The sequence below is a fragment of the Humulus lupulus genome, chromosome 2 (genome assembly GCF_963169125.1).
Source record: "Humulus lupulus chromosome 2, drHumLupu1.1, whole genome shotgun sequence".
In the NCBI taxonomy this organism is placed as follows: domain Eukaryota; kingdom Viridiplantae; phylum Streptophyta; class Magnoliopsida; order Rosales; family Cannabaceae; genus Humulus; species Humulus lupulus.
Window position 1 is genome coordinate 272329642 of NC_084794.1, and position 993 is coordinate 272330634.

A 993-nucleotide genomic window follows, 5' to 3' on the forward strand; every position below is an offset into this window, starting at 1 on the left:
TAGTCGTTTATGACCGTTGGTGAATAGTGATCTTGACCATTGGAGATATAGTTGTTTTCTATTATGGGATTTTAACAATTCTAAGTTGTTGAAGTAACCAACAGGTGGGAATAATTAATTTATGGGTGTTAGAGAAACATTTTCAGAAAAGTTTGTGAGTCAAAAATGTTAAACTAAGTAATATAAGAAGATTGGGAAATTTTCATTTTTTTACTATTCACTGGGTACTATTCATAGTGGTCCCACAGTAGGGTCCACATGGGTCCCACAGCGGGGTCCACCCCATGGTTCCCACATAATGATGCAGTAGTGATATAATGATGACTTTAGCAAAGCACCATGTTTATATTTTGAATATTTTATTATTCCACTATGCTTGATATTTTAAATATGTTATTAGCATAGTAACCCAAAATTTTCCTATAAATAGCCCTTCTAAAACTCATCTTGAATCACAAAAACCTCATTTTCTTTCTCTTACTCTACCCAAAAATCTTCTTAACACCCTTCTAAAGTTCTAAACCTCGAAGATCTAGGCGAAGTTCTGTTCATAACGCTAGCCTACAAAAACTTTTTAGGTAAGATCTTTCCCGAGCCTTTCATTTCAGTTATTTAGTTATTATATATACACAGATTATTTTACTATGTTGTTATAATGCCAAAATTTATATATACATTAATTTACTATACCGTTATAATGCCAAAAGTTATATATAGATTATTTTACTATGTCGTTATAATGCCAAAATTTATATATAGATTAATTTACTATGCCGCTATAATGTCAAAATTTATATATAGATTAATTTACTATGTCGTTATAATGCCAAAATTTATACATAGATTAATTTAATATGCCGTTATAATGGAAAAAGTTATATATAGATTATTTTACTATGCCGTTATAATGCCAAAATTTATACATAGATTATTTTACTATGCAGTTATAATGCCAAAATTTATATATAGATAATTTTACTATGCCATTATAAT